Genomic DNA, 15,615 nt, shown 5'->3' with positions numbered 1-15,615 from the left:
AGTATACATAGAATAATTACAGTCTTTTACACTCATCCAAGCATGGAGGGGGTCCAACACCCCTGCACCACTTGGTACACATAATCTTTATTAATAACGCGTCGCAAAATCTTTATTAAAAACAACAAACACACAAAAAAAAACAATCTTTAATCAAAAATACAAAAGAACTCAAACAGGTGTATCTCCCTCCGCCTTCACATAATGTTCCTTCCAGATCCTCTGGTTTCGGAAGTCTAGCATCTGACCTTTTCCCTTGCACTGAATGCAGACTAGATACAACACTATCCCTAACTGGCAAACCACGAGAATGTGGGAAGCCAGCCTGATCCACGAAGGGACCTCTATATTATTGAAAATGTCCCACCAGGGTGGAATCACAATATCCAATATCTTAGCCCCTATCTCTACTGTTTTCTGCTCTAGAGTGTAAAAATGTTTCTGCGAAACTATAACGGCTTTGAGTATTTTGGTAAGGTGTTCAGGGAGAGGGGGAATTTCATAGCCGAAATGCGCTACGTAGTTCTGTAAATTGATAAAATTCTCCTTCACAGTGAGGTGAACAGTGGAGGGTTCAGGAATGGGGACAATTCGTTCCTGGGCCACTTGAATGCTTGCCTCGGGTTTAAAGCAGAAACTGCTGTCACTAACCAGACACCAGCTATGCTGTCCATGCTGGTAGTGGGATGCACCTGTGGTGACACAATATGTCCCACCTCCAATATGTGCTACTTGCAGGGGAACATGGCCTTGTGCCATTGCCTCCATGGTACAATTTATAGGTTTCGCGCCAGCAGCTCTGAACTCGCACTGTGGTTTTGAATAGGCATTCAAGTGCTGGGGACACAGGATTATGTGTGCTCCCCGGCTCCGGCACCTTGAGAGGTCAGTACCTGTCATAGCGTGCTCCCACTTTATCACGTAAGGTGGGACCGCTGTGAAACGAATGTGTGCACCCCCTTGAATGACTCCAATGTTCTCTACCCTGTATACCGGTGCGGGTCGGGCTGTCCTACCCATGACCGGCATCCTAACTACTACTCCCATAATCGTGTGGTTGGACCGTCCACAATCCACTGGGATTGGGTAGGCTTCGGAAGCTAGTCGGGGTCGGCACGGGCTTAATGCATTCTCAAATGGATGGAAACGGATGGAGGGCTGCGAGGTGTTTGTTGCTGATCCAGGAGGGGACTAAACCCTGTTTTAAATCCTCCAGATTACTGCAGCCTTTGCCCAGCAACCATGCCCCATACAGCACGCACACCTCGTTCTGCACAGCCTGGTCAGAAGCATTTCTGCCCTCCCTTATGAGGGCATTTACCATCTTTGCGTGCTTTTCCAACTCCGCTATAATCTCCTTTAAATGGACCTTCATGACCTGGTACTCATGCAACTCCAAGCCCACTACCTTGTTCTCATCCATTAATATCTTCCTTGACTGTGTTTTTAAACCATTTATCTGGGTCTGCAGCTCTATGTCATCCAAACTGTTGAAGACAGAGGACCCAGTATTAAACACAGTAAAAACATCATTCCATACTCCCCTTCTTTGTCTCCCTGCATTACCCAAAAACTCACGGTGTGTGCTGTACAGTTCGGTTTTGTCAATGTTGCCGAAATCGAACTCATAAAACTTCTTGAACATGTCCTTTAATAGGGCCTGGTATAGCTGCTCTGTTTCTTTGGGACACCACTCCGGTAAACGTACCTCGGTGAGATTTAACATCACGGAGGCTACCGCGTAGTGTACCCCCTGGTACAGCATCTGATCTGTAGGCACTAGTACCAGCCCATTCCCTGGTCCCTTGGTGGTGGTGGGGCACCCTTCCCTGAGTAACCTCACCACCTGCGCCTTGGGCAGGGGCTTTCGGGGGCGGGTTACACACTCAGTGGCATCGACTGGGATCGGGGAGGATGGGACTGCACACACTTTTCGGCTGGTATCCCACTTTATCCCCTCCCCGGTGTCTCGCCATTGTCGGTGGAAAAAATGGATATGCCTGAGGGGCAGACTCTCTCTGACCCCCACAGACAGATGTAAATGCCTTGATCCAGCTCCCACCACTTGCCCGAACACACGCTTAATCCTCCATGAGTCCCTGTAATCGTCCGGTGGGTATTGTTCCCCAACCGTTCCCACTCGACTGCAGGGTTTCTCATATCTTTGCTCAGTTTCCTGAGCCACCACCACCACCTATCCAGAGGAATGTGTCCCTTGCACGTTAAACATACATGTTTCCCTACGGTGGCGCTGACCCTTGTGGTAATGACCCGTACTCTGGGGCACAGGAGGGAGGCCTCCCCGTACGTGAACCCGGTCTGGCTGGAGTACTGAGACGAATTGGACCCCAGCCACCCCGGCCACCTTCCCTCATGGACGTAGACGGCAGTCTCCTCTGCATCGCATTCACCGCTTCCGTCGGTTCCTATCGGCGCTCTATCTCCAGAGCACCCATAGATGTGAGAGTCTTCCACGTCGCCCCTCTTTCTGAGGCTCAGTCCCATCAGGGCGAGTAGGATTATGATCCCCTTCATCCTGAAAGTCTTTCTGCAACAGATACAAAAAGATGCAGCCAGGTCCCCAAGAGATTCTTTGGATTGGGTGAAGCATAGCCGGGTCTCGCGACCTCGACTCAAAATACACACTCTTAGCAGATTACTACTTATCTAAAACTACACATCACCTTACTTAACTTAAGCTAAAACACCTGAACTTAAGCTAAATACCTAAACTTAAATTATAAACTTTTATTAGCTAAACATGTACACCCGCCGCCCGTCTCCGGGCGGCCAGGCTAATTCCTGGTTGGACTGCGGCACACCGCTTCCTCCGGCGTGGCCGCACCGTCCTGCACTGTTGGTCCCTCGCCGCCCGTGGTTGCTGGCTGAGGACCTCTGTCCTTGGACTTCCCCCTGACTCGGGAGGCTGTCCCTTTAAACTGGGGAGCTGGTGACCATGGCTTTCTTGGCTGGGGCATCCGTGGGGACCTTCTGGAGGCGTTGGTGGGTGGGGCTTTCTTGGCTGATGGGCCTTTAACCCGAACCGCCACTCCCTCAGGCTTGACCTCTCCCGAACCTGGGCTAGGGGCAGGTAACTCTCCGCAGCCTGTTGCTGCAAGCTGAACGTCTCTGCCCCCAGGTCCCATGGCTGGGTCCGGGGCGGGGTATTCGTCCTCAGGTCCCTTCTCCTCTACACCTGGGTTAGGGGCGGGGTTTTCGCCCTCGGGCCCCTCCTCACCTGGATCCCAGAAGAGCGGGGGAGTGTCCCAATCAGTAGGCGGGATGGCCCCTCCCTTTAAGCAAGCCACAGCGCCTGCCTGTGCAGTCTGTGAACTCGCTCCTGATGCAGGCTGAGGATTTTTATCCTCAGACCCTACCCCAACTGGCTGTTTTCTCCTTTCAGGTTTAAACAGTTTGCACTGGTTAATGTGAAACCATTTTGTGCGCCGAGGCATCTTAACGGCGTATACAATGGGGCTGGCATTGTCTACAATTCTGTAGGGCCCCATGTATAATGGTTCCAAACTTCCTACTCGGGCATAGTTCCTCACATGACCTGATCTCCTACCTCCCACTTGTGGTGCTTTCAGGGTTCGAGCAGCAATCGTTTGCTCCGACGCTGCTTTCCCATGGTCCCAGCCGCCTGCTCGTGGACCTGCTTAAGGTGCTCAAAGAGGTTTCGGGCGAACCTGTCCCGGTTTACCTCTCTGAGCTGTCCCTCCGTGAGCACCGGGGCTAGTACATGGGTGGGGGTCCGCATAACCCTGCCAGTCATCAGCTCGTACGGGGAGTACCCTGTAGTGTATGTAACTGTTCTACCTTTAAGAGAACTATTGTATGTAACCGTCCACCTTTACGAGAACTATTTTAGGTGTGGCACTACTTTATCTTGGCTGCTGTATACTGTGATACCGACGGTGACCACACCGGTATATAAGTGCTGTGTCAGGATTTGTTGGGCAGATTCGCCCTGACCTTCGAATAGTAAAGTCCTGTTAAAGTTACTCTTGTAGTCTGTGTATTAATTCGCCATAATACCTACAGACTTTACAGTGGCGACGAGTTCGATCTTACCCTGCGGCAACAATACTTCCGAAGCAGTTAACGAGCGTCGAGAAGAGGCACCCGCCCTCGTCGTTCTGCTGAGAGAAAACTCGAGTCTGCAGAGCAAGGAAGAAGGAAGAATTCAGACACGAAGCCTTCCATCAGCAACAGGCATTGATTGTTCCTTCTGCCACGGTGGTGAGTGAGCCGATCAGCACGAGAAGCAAGTCGGCCACGGTGACTGTGAGTAAAGGGAAAATAAAAAAAAATAAATGGAGGATAAGGGCGGTGAACTCGACCACGGTCGGGGGGAAAGGAGCCGGACAGAAGTCGGGCCCAGAGGCGCTGAGACTGGGGCAGCGTGGAGCACGGAAGCCGCGGTACAAGCGGGCAGGGAGACGCAACGGCGTCGTGAGACAGCTAGACCGCGACCGGCGAAAAAGGCCGGGCAGCTACCGAGGCCACGAGGCGCTGCGACCGGGATCGTAAGGCGCGGGAAGATATAAAAATAAATAAACCGCAGTGAACTCAGCCGCAGCCGGGGAGGAAAGCACCGGACTGCGAGAGGGCTGGGAGGCGCGATTGGAGTAAAAAAAGGCCGGGCAGCGACCGAGGCCACGAAGCGCTGCGACTGGGATCGTAAGGCGCGGGAAGATATAAAAATAAATAAATCGCGGAGAACTCAGCCGCAGCTGGGGAGGAAAGCACCGGACTGCGAGAGGGCTGGGAGGCGCGATTGGAAGCCGCTGAGGGAGAGACAGAGCCCGAGCGAGCGGGAGAGACAGAGCCCGAGCGAGGGAGACTGAGCGAGATCCAGCCCAGCGGCTGAAACTGTTCGCCATCAACGGGTTGTACCCAGCGCCGGTTGCCCTGCCGAGAAAAGGGAACAAGGAACGCACTGAAGCCGACGCGCAGGCTGCGAACCCCAAAAGCCAGCGGTCGTCGCCCGAGGGAAAAGCTTACCCCTCCCGCCGGGGGAAGAAGACAGAAGCGGGAAACCGCCATTTTGAAAGTGGGCGGGGAAAGAAGACAAGCGCGGGAAACCGCCATTTAAAAAAAAAAAGTTAAAGAAATATTTCGTTGTTGTTTCTCAGGAAGAGTGTGAAGATGCCTAAGCATAGTAACATCAACGGTTTCGATTCCGATGTGGAAGATTGAGCCACGTATGTAGAACGCATCGAGATATATTGTAAGGTCAATAAGATAGCAAATTATGACAAAGCACTAACCTTACTAAACTCAATGGCCTAGAAATTCAGTGCCCTTAGCGCCGATTTTGCGGCGCTAGAGGGCCTAGCGCTGCAATTGGCGCCGGCGCCTAAATTGCCTGGGGCCCTTCCGCCGCAGTAGACCGGTAGCGCTGCGCCGGCACCGATGACGTCATCGGTGTGCGCAGCGTTCTGGTTGCCGTGGTGACGGGCCCCAGCGCCGAAATTGACTTGCGGCCGCCTCGCCCGTGGCAGCCGCAAGCAACGTTCTGGCAGAGGTGCCTTGCACAAGTTTGCGCCGGCGCATTAAAGGCCCCGCGGCGGCCGGCCGCTTTCCCGCCGCCCGCCTGGCCGCAGCTCCCTCCCCGGACTTCCCCCCCCCCCCACCGGAACAGAAGCAAGCCCGGCACTTGTCCGAGGTGCCGGGCTCATTTTTAATAAGATTATCGCGGGCCGCGGCCGGGTGCAGGCAGCTCCTCCTTAAGGGAAGGAGGAGGCCTGCACTTCCCGAACCTGCCGCACCGCAGCGGGCGCCGCAGCGCCGGAATAGCGCCGAAATTCAGCGCATAGCGCCAGTTTTCAGGCGCTAACAGCTTTCAGCAGCGCCGGCAGCCGTTTGGGCACAGAACCAGTGAATTTTGGGCCCGACCAGCGCGACTTAGCTCCGGCACTAACTTCTGGCGCTAAAGCCCTGGCAGCGCCAAAACTCAATTTCTAGGCCAATGGGTGCGAAGACATACGGGTTATTGAAGCATCTTCTATCACCAGCTAAACCGGCGGATCAGTCTTTCGCTAATATTGTTGCTGTCCTGAAGGATCATTTTAACCCCGCACCACTGATGTTAGCGGAACGATCTAAATTTTACGTGAGAACACAACGAAAAGAGGAAAGCAACGCAGAGTACCTGGTTGAACTGCGTAGGCTAGCAAAATACTGTCAGTTTGGGGTAAATCTGACAGAGGCACTGAGAGACAAGTTCGTGTGCGGAATGTCGAAGGAAGGAACACAAAAATGACTGCTCGAAGAGAACGATCTTACACTTGATAAGGCTGTCCTTATTGCAGCATCGCACGAAGCCGCAGCGAGAGGCACGGCGGAAATGCAGCGGAAGACAGCGGTACTCAGTGTGGATCAAATGACTTCGGGTACAACGAAATGTTATCGTTGTGGGAAGACAACACATGACCAGAACCAATGCTGGTTTAAAAACCAGGAATGTAGAAAATGTGGCAAGCTTGGTCACATAGCTACGGTATGCCGGTCAGGAAAGAAGACCAGCAATAATAAGTCACCGCAGAAGAAGTACAGAAAGGTACATAAGATGACTGGGAAGAGTCCAGATGAACAGAATTCGGACTCAGACTCCAACAGCAAGGAACTGGGTAGTCTGAGGATTCACAATGTGAGTAAAGAAGCTGACCGACAAACTATCTGGGTCACACTACAGATTGCAAAAGTCCAAGTGAAGATGGAAGTGGACACCGGATCAGCGTTGACGGTCATGAATAAGCAAGATTACAAAAAGTTATTCAAACATATTCCCCTACGGGATACGGAGATAGTATTGCAGACATACACGGGGCACAAAGTATACCCCATCGGAAAGATAAAAGTCAAGGTGAGATACAAGGACAAAGATCACCGAGGGATGGACATGTATGTGCTGCCCAAGGGAGGTCCACCACTTCTGGGACGGGAGTGGATCAGGAAAATAAAGATAGACTGGCATTCACTAAACACAATGACGGTAGATTCCGGAAAGGAAGATGTCAAACCTGAACGGTTGTCCAGAATATTGGACGAAGCTAAAGAGGTATTCCAGCAAGGACTGGGAACACTGAGAGGAATTAAAACAAAAATCAAGATTGCAGAACATGCAAGCCCAAAATTTTTCAAAGCCAGATCGGTACCTTACGCGATACGACCTGCTGTGGAGGCAGAACTGGAAGAGCTTGAACGTTCAGGGGTACTGTCTAAGGTGGACTGGAGTGAGTGGGCCACGCCCATTGTTCCTGTCATGAAGTCTTCATCAAGTAACAAGCCAGGGGGACCGGGAAAGGTCCGCATCTGCGGAGACTTCAAGATCACAGTTAATCCGGTGCTTCACACGGTACAATACCCGCTTCCGCGGTTTGAGGATATCTTTGCTTCATTGTCTGGCGGGAAACACTTCACCAAGATAGACCTGGCACAAGCATACTTACAAATGGAAGTCGAGGAAGAGTCGCGCCAGTATCTCACAATCAACACGCACAGAGGCTTGTATCATTATAATAGGCTGGTTTTTGGAGTAGCTTCGGCTCCAGCAATTTGGCAGAGGGCCATGGAGCAGGTCTTACAGGGTATTCCAAGCACGCAGTGTTACTTGGACGATATCCTGATTACGGGAGAAGACGAGGAGGAACACCTCACAAATTTGAAACTGGTGCTCACCAGGTTGAAGGAATATGGCCTTCGAGTTAATCGCCAGAAATGTAAGTTCTTCCAGAAACGGATCTCGTACTGCGGTCATGTCATGACCAAGAGGGGCTGCACAAGTCACCTGACAAGATAGAAGCGGTCGTGAAGGCCCCCGCTCCGGAAAATGTATCACAGTTGAGATCGTTTCTGGGATTGATTAATTATTACCACAAGTTTCTGCCAAATCTATCCACGGTGCTGCATCCGCTGAATGCTCTGTTGCGGAAAGAAGTACCATGGAAGTGGAGCGAGGACTGTAAGAAGGCCTTTCACAGAAGCAAGGCGTTGATTACCTCTGAGGAAGTGTTGGCTCATTTCAACCCAACGTTACCTCTTCGTCTAGCTTGTGATGCTTCCCCTTATGGAATTGGAGCAGTACTTTCACACAAGTTACCAAATGGCTCGGAAAGGCCAGTCGCATTTGCGTCCCGATCATTGACCTCCGCTGAGCGAAATTATGCTCAGATAGATAGGGAGGCCCTCAGCCTTGTGTGGGGAGTAAAGAAATTCAATCATTACCTGCAGGGCAAGAAGTTCACATTACTGACAGACCACCAGCCGTTGGTGTCCATATTCAACCCTAACAAGGCCGTTTCCACTATGACAGCGCAAAGGCTACAGAGGTGGTCCGTGTTACTTGGGGCACACCGATATGACATCGAATACAAAAGGTCCAAACAGCATGGAAATGCTGATGGGTTATCGCGCCTACCGTTGCCAGTAGTAGAAGAGGCGGCTACAGTGGACCCGGTAGAGATGTTCCACTCATCCATAGTGGAATGTCTACCAGTAACAAATTCGATGATCGAAAATGAAACAAGAAATGACCTGACTCTCTCACGAGTCTACGATTTAACAGTGGAGGGATGGCCAGCACATGGCGAACCAACGCTGCCCGCATTTTCGCAAAGAAAAGAACAGCTGTCAGTGTGCCGAGGAACCTTGATGTGTGGATCTAGATTGGTGATTCCACCCAAACTTCAAACTAAGGTGCTAAAGGAGCTTCACAAGGGGCATCTGGGTGGAGTGAAAATGAAGAACCTAGCAAGAGCGTTTGTGTGGTGGCCAGGTATTGATGGAGACATCGAAGAAATAACCAAGAGCTGTCTAGGATGCCAGAAGGTCCAAAACGCGCCACCACAAGCTCCTCTGCATCCATGGGAGTGGCCCTCATCTCCTTAGCAAAGGGTACAGGTCGACTTTGCTGGTCCATTTATGGACTCAATGTTTCTAATCGCGGTGGATGCACACTCCAAGTGGCCGGAGGTAATAAAGATGTCCTCCACCACCACGGAAAAAACCATCACAGTATTAAGGACCATATTTGCCAGGAATGGGCTGCCGGAACAGATCTGTTCTGATAATGGACCGCAATTTGTGTCTGAAGAATTCAGGAAGTTCTTAAAAAGGAATGGGGTCAAGCACTACACGTCAGCCCCATACCATCCCGCCACCAATGGATTAGCTGAAAGGTTTGTCCAGACCTTCAAGAAGGCCATAAAAGCCATGGGTAATGAAGACATCAACCTACAACATAAGCTAGATAACTTCTTGTTGGCGTACAGGAATGCAACACATGCGGTCACAAACCAAACTCCCGCCATGATGTTTTTCAATAGAAGACTAAGATGCCGGCTGGATTTGATTAAGCCAAACGTCAGAAGGGACGTAGAGAACCGGCAATTTCAGGGCATGAATGAAAGGCCAACTAGATCCTTTCAGATAGGTCAACAAGTTTTGGCCAGGGACTACCGTACCGAGAAATGGCAGCCTGGAACTATTGGGAAAAGGCTAGGGCCGCTGATGTATACCGTGGACATTGGTGACAGCATAATAAGGCGCCATGTTGACCAGATCATAGGGTCATCCACAAAGGACCAACCTACTCCACAACCTTACACGGCTAATGTTGAAGCAGAGATACCCAGAGCACCTACCTCCGATCTGGTAATACTGGAATCAGATGAACCTGACACTGTCCTTCAAGCCGAATCGACCTTGCCAGAAGAACCTACTACCCCGCCGAAAACTACTACACCACCGAGGCGTTATCCGGACAGAGTCAGGAAGCCTCCAGAGAGACTGAATCTGTGAACTGTTTTGCATAAGTTGTATATATGTTGTGATGTTATGTTAATGGGGAATAAGTATGTTGTAAGCTAAAAAGGGAGGATTGTAGTGTATGTAACTGTTCTACCTTTAAGAGAACTATTGTATGTAACCGTCCACCTTTAAGAGAACTATTTTAGGTGTGGCACTACTTTATCTTGGCTGCTGTATACTGTGATACCGACGGTGACCACACCGGTATATAAGTGCTGTGTCAGGATTTGTTGGGCAGATTCGCCCTGACCTTCGAATAGTAAAGTCCTGTTAAAGTTACTCTTGTAGTCTGTGTATTAATTCGCCATAATACCTACAGACTTTACATACCCCGTGCTTTTAGACTGGCTGGCCCCGGATCCCCATCAGAACCAACGGTAGGACCTCGGCACATTTACGGGGCGAGTCCACCGTCTCCTTCCTCAACCTTTCTTTTAGGGTCCTATTCATTCTTTCCACAATCCCTGATGACTGGGGGTTGTGGGCCATGTGCCATTTCCCCTCGATGCCTAGCAACATAAGGGTATTCTGCATCACCTGTCCAGTGAAGTGACTCCCTTGGTCGCACTCCACATACTGTGGTAGTCCCCACCGCGAGAACACTTCCCGGACCAGGATCCTGGCAGTACCCAGAGCTGTGGATGTTCTGCAGGGGAAGGCCTCTACCCATTTGGTGAACACGTCCACCAGGACTAGGCAGTACTTATAGCCTCCCTGGGCGGTGGGCAGAGGTCCGATGTAGTCGATTTGTATCGACTGCCATGGTCCCTCTACCCTCCTGACGTGTCCCATGGGTACCTTCCTTTTGTGGGGATCAGGGTTGTTAGCAGCGCACACAAGACAGCCTGCACAGAACTCGCGGATATCTTCCCTGAGTCCCGGCCACAATCCCGCCTGTTCTACCCGCTGCCAGGTGGTCTCAGGCCCGGGATGTCCCGCTCCTGGACCCTCATGGGCCAGTTGAAGGAATTCCCTCCGGTGCTGCTGCAGCACAACCCACTGTTCCCCCCGGAACAGTATGCCCTCTTTTACGGAGAGTGCTGCTGTGCTGTACGGACCCTCTACCCTTTTTCCCTCAGTCACTGCACTGAGGACTGCTTTGAGGACGGGGTCTTGGGCTTGGACCGTCTTAAGGTCCGGGGCTAACGCTACCCCTGCACTCCCTTGGGTCCCGTCCCTACCTCTGACCGCCGCCATGGGTCTGGACCCAAATGGGTCCCAGAAAGTGCCTGTGCGGGCACCCTCCTTGGCGAGCAAGTCAGCCTGCTGGTTGCCTTGGCCGCGGGGTTCTGTGCAGGAATGGACTTTCACCTTGTGGATGAAAACCTCCCCTGCCTCCCCCACTGCTGCCAGGATCTTTTCCAGCAGGGGTTTTACTGTGAGGTGTCTCCCGTCGGCGGAGGTGTATCCGCGGCGGGACCAGATGGCCAGGTACTCCGTACACGAATTGCACGTGAACATGCTGTCCGAGCAAATCGTGTAGGGGGTGGGGAAGATTTCGGGGTGTGTAACGACGTACACTACCGCGGGCAGTTCAGCCTGCTGGGCACTCATGGTGCTGGGGAGCTTAATCGCCAGGGCAATGTTTGCCGCTGGGTTGTAAACTCCACACCCCGTGAGACGCTCGCTAGCAGATATCATGCTGGAACCGTCTACATAGATCTCGCGGCCTGTGGGATGTATCCCGGCCCATAAACCTGTGTTCACCTCCCAAACCCCTTCTATGGAACACCGGTGGGCTGTTCCAGGATATACCAGGTTGGCTGCGAGCTTTGGCTCACAGAGACCCTTCACCTTAAGATCCATCTGTGAGAGGAGCATGGTCCAGCGGGCAATGCGGGCATTGCTCACTGTTCCATCCTTGTTCCTCCCATCCAGAAGCATCTGGGTGGGTGTGTGATGGGTGAGGAGGGTGATAGGAGAGGTGCCTGTGAAGATCAACGATCTTTTCACAGCCCAATGTGTGGCCAAGAGGGGCCGCTCACAGTTGGAGTAGCTCCTCTCACCTCCGTGAGTATCCTGGGGGAGTAGACCACTGGCATCAGCCTGCCATACTGCTGTTGGAGCAGCACAGCACTCAGGCTGTCCCCGCTGGCTGCTACCTCCAGGAAGAACTCTTTCCCCCCATCTATAGCCCCTAGAGCTGATGCAGTCTGCAAGTCTTTCTTGAGCCTGACAAATGCTGCCTGGCAACCCTCATCCCAAAGCCAACCCACTCCCTTGTGTAGGAGTCGGAGCAGAGGGGCTGCTGTGGCTGCACAGTCCTCAATAAACTCCCTGCAGTACCCTTTTAGCCCTAGAAACGACCTCACACCCATCACCGTGTTGGGGACCGGCAACTCTTGTACCGCTTTTCTCCTAGCCTTATCTATGGCCCTTTCTCCAGCACGCATGGTCAGGCCTAGGAATTTTACCTCCTGCTGGCCGATCTGCGCTTTCTTGGGGTTTACCTTAAAACCCTTTTGCCCAAGCAGCTCCAGCAGTTCGGCCAATAGTGGGCCGTGCTCCTTTCTCGAATCGGTGAAGAGAAGCAGGTCATCCACGTATTGTACCAACTGTCTGGGCTGACTGAAATCCTTTAAACTGTTTGTCATGCACTGATGGAAAATTCTGGGGCTGTTATGCAAGCCTTGAGGCAAGCAGTTCCACGTGTACTGTTGCCCTTTAAACGTAAAGGCAAACTTGTACTGATCCTCCCTCCTTACAGGGATGGACCAAAACCCGTTGGAAATATCCAGCACCGTGAAAGTGGTCGCGGATGCTGGAATACTCCCTATCAGGTCCGCACCTGCTGCTGCTGTGGGTGCACAGGCTGGGATGCGACTATTGAGCACTCGATAGTCCGCCATGGCCCTCCAGGAATTGTCCGGCTTTCTAACCGGCCACAATGGAGAATTCACGTGGGTAGCTATTGGTCTCAGAACTCCCTGCTGTACTAACGAGGACATGGCTGCTTCCATGTCTGGCTCTGCTTCCCTGGGGAAGCTATACTGTTTCTGTGGTCAGGCCATGGGGTCCCCGTCTACGCTGACCTCAAACCCTTTGACCCTCCTGCAGTCGTGTTTGTGTGTCGCAAATGTGGCCAGGTGGGCCTGCACAAATGCCTGGAACTCCTGTGGGGTGTTACTGACCATAAGCTCGAGGTTATAACCCTCTTTGGGCTTCATGGTGCATAGGGTCCCCTTCCCTTCCTTTCCTGGGATCACTACTACCTCACCGTTCTTTCCTTTGCCTGCCCCCCATAGGCAATGATTTCTCAAATCCACTAGGATCCCGTGGCCTGCAATAAAGTCGGCTCCCAGGACCCCTCTTCCACCCTCCACTTCCCATTTCATCAGGACACAGGTCCACTTAGAGCGGAGCGGTCCTAACCGAATGGCGAGCGGGATGGAAAACGAGCCAGCCTGTTCTTTGCCTGTGAACCCCGACAGACTGTATTGGACCCCGTTAGATAGAGTGAAGGTGGTGGGGGTGGCTGAGTAGACCACGGTGCATGATGCCCCCGTGTCCAACAGATAGGTCCCCGTCACCTTTTCTACCTCCATCTCCAAGAGGGGTCTTTTCCATTCAACGTACCGGAGAGAACACAGGTAAACAGGCTGCGCTGGCTCTAGTCAGGGCTGCGGGTTGAATGGGGCTGATGGGGTCAGAGCACCGGTAGTGGCTGCTACTCTCCCCTGGCCAGTCAATAAGGGCCTCATGTTGTCCAAAAGTGACTCGACCATTGCGGGAGTGATTCCTGCCTCCGCCTTTTGGGCTGGGGCTGTGGAATTCTTTCCCTTGTTATCTTTCCAAGGGTTCTTGCAATCCTTCTGCCAATGACCGTCCTTCCCATACCCGTAACAATTTGTCTTTGTGTTGGGGGGGTTATTCCCTTTCTGGTGCCACTCTTTCCTACCCGGTCCAGGTTTTACCTCATGCACCTTTCCCTTAGCTGGGTGTGCATCGGTTCCCCTACCGTTTTTATAGGCTAGAGTCAACTGACTGATCATCGTAAGTTCGGTGGTCTGGGGGTTCTTGGGGTTGAACCAGACCTCTGCCTTGGCCCGGACCTGTGGCAAGCTGTTCGCCACCAGGCAACGGAGCCAATGGGCCAGGGGATCCCCGTTCAGGAACACCCGGTTCGGCTTCCCCGGACAGGCCCTCCGGTACACCGGCCATAACCGGTCCGCGAAAGCCTGCGGGGTTTCCCCTGCGAGCTGCACTGTCTTCTCCACACGGGAGAAAGGACTTTTCTCATTCATCCCCATGGCCTCCAGAACTTCATCCCTGAGCGCCTCATACCCGCTCTGCCCCTTCTTACACTCATCAGAAAGGGATTGGAGGAGACTACTCTCCAGGGAGAATAGCAGCATCTTGGCCTTCTCAGCGCCATCGCAGTCGTTGACGCTGGCTGCCTGCTCTATGTCCCTGAAGTGGATCGAGGGGTCTCCCTTTGGAGAGCTTTGGGATATGGTTCACCATAGCCCTAAGCTGTTGGGTGCTGTAGGGTAATACGAACTGGTTTTGGAGGGGTCCCTCATCGTCGCCATTGACGGGTGGGCCGAACGTCCGATGCCATGCAGGGCACATCGGTCCCGGCTCCGACCTCGCTGATGGGGGTTGCTCCACCTCCGCTCGCACCTTTGGCTCCACCCCACCTTGCTGCCAGACCTCGCTGAAGCTTGGCGCTACGGGTGGTGGTCATGAGACCTTCTGTCCCTCAACTGGGTCGTCCCTAGGCACTACCAGTGATGTTTGAACGGTCCTCCCCTCGTTCCCCATAAAATCCGCCTGGCCTGCCTTTGGGCTTAGGAGGCACACCATGCCTTTTGCCTTCCTGAGGACCAGGCTCAGATTTTCTATCCGCTCTTTGCAGGGGCCGTGGTCTGCCTCCTCAAACCCCCGTTCGCTCGCTAGCTTGTAAGCTGCCTTTACCTCCTGTACTTTCTCCTCCTGTTCCCTAACTTGCCTGGACAAGCGGGCATTCTTTTCCCGCAACCTGAACTCATTTCCCTTGGCTTCGGTGACTTGGCACTGTAGTATTCCAACTGGGCCTTGTGTTCTCCCATTAAATACACTCTCTCCTGATTCAGGGCCTGCAATGCGACCAATAACTTCTCCCCTGCTAGAGCCTCATCCTGGATCTCCAGGGCTGACTCCTTTAAATCGTCTGCCTGTGCTGCAACGAGCCTGTCCAAAAGCTGGACCTGCTTTTTGAAAAACATCAGCCATACTGCCTTCTCTAAGGACTTCTTGTGTTCCTTTCCCTCTGTCCACTTAGCTGCTGCATCTACCGGATGCCCAGCCCTTAACAGAGTGGTGATCCACTTCTTTGTGATATACACCTTGCTAAACACATAATCAGAAATCCTTTCCTCCATCATGGTTTGCTCATCTGAACCATTGTCTACTCTATCGCAATCCTGTTGCCGGTGTCCTGCCGTGGTCGCCATTTTCTGTAGGGGGTGGCGTGTGGCGCGTGCGCCCAGTCAGTTGTGCCCCTAACTGCCTGTGAGCGGTTCGAATCGTTCCCACACCCCGGGTTCTAGACACCGGACTTAGGTACAGGCGGCGGTACAGAAAATCGAGTAGACAAGTGGTTTGGTGTAAGAAAACCAAGATTTTATTAAAAACAGAAATAAAACACAGTCTTATGAGAAATTACTGATAAACAGTTACAGGCATAAACAAATTACTATACTTATACAGGGAATGGGGAACACACGGCACATCGAGGTAAAAACAACTACATTACCAATCCCCTTATCCTTATCCCACCCCCTATACCTAACTAGATTAAGCTATGAGGGGCCAGGA

The sequence above is a fragment of the Somniosus microcephalus genome, chromosome 5 (genome assembly GCF_052327205.1).
Source record: "Somniosus microcephalus isolate GS21.2 chromosome 5, FLI_Smic_1.0, whole genome shotgun sequence".
In the NCBI taxonomy this organism is placed as follows: Eukaryota; Metazoa; Chordata; class Chondrichthyes; order Squaliformes; family Somniosidae; genus Somniosus; species Somniosus microcephalus.
This window is presented reverse-complemented; position numbering follows the sequence as displayed.